The 497-nt window shown below is 38.6% G+C and overlaps 1 non-coding gene across 1 annotated transcript; it reads left to right on the top strand.

Moving 5' to 3' along the window:
- The first annotated feature begins 265 nt into the window (after positions 1-265).
- LOC111735292 lies at positions 266-384 on the top strand. The gene has a single exon (XR_002778740.1). It is a non-coding gene; the product is annotated as a 5S ribosomal RNA (ribosomal RNA).
- Positions 385-497: the final 113 nt, after the last annotated feature.

Below are 497 nucleotides of genomic sequence, written 5' to 3'. Positions count from 1 at the left end.
AAAACAGCATATATATGAAAAACAAGGAATGAAGAAGCAATGTACCAAAATAAAATTTTAGAAAATATTCAGAGAAGTTATTTTTGTATTGGGCAACTGCCGCAATTCCAGCTAATGCTGCCAAGGAGTCTACGCCTTCCCTATTCTAACTGGTAAGACACTTGTCAGATATTTCTAAAGCCTGGAGATGTTCTCTACCAGCCCCAGTCTCCGACTCTGATTTCAGGGATTCATTGAAACAATTTAATTAAAATAAACAAAAACCGTCTACGGTCATACCACCCTGAACAAGACTGATCCCGTCTGATCTCGGAAGCTAAGCAGGGTCGGGCCTGGTTAGTACTTGGATGGGAGACCACCTAGGAAAACCAGGTGCTGTAGGTGTAAAAAATAAAAAATAACAAGGGGTTGTAAACTGACAAGGTCCTTGCAATCTGTGAGGTAAACCAAGAGTTGCCTCACCTGAAAAAAATTAAAATTAAAAAAATACAAATAAA

The sequence above is a fragment of the Pteropus vampyrus genome, unplaced genomic scaffold, assembly GCF_000151845.1.
Source record: "Pteropus vampyrus isolate Shadow unplaced genomic scaffold, Pvam_2.0 Scaffold22138, whole genome shotgun sequence".
In the NCBI taxonomy this organism is placed as follows: Eukaryota; Metazoa; Chordata; class Mammalia; order Chiroptera; family Pteropodidae; genus Pteropus; species Pteropus vampyrus.
The sequence above is the reverse complement of the archived record's forward strand: the minus strand, read 5'-3'. Positions and strand labels throughout refer to the sequence as shown.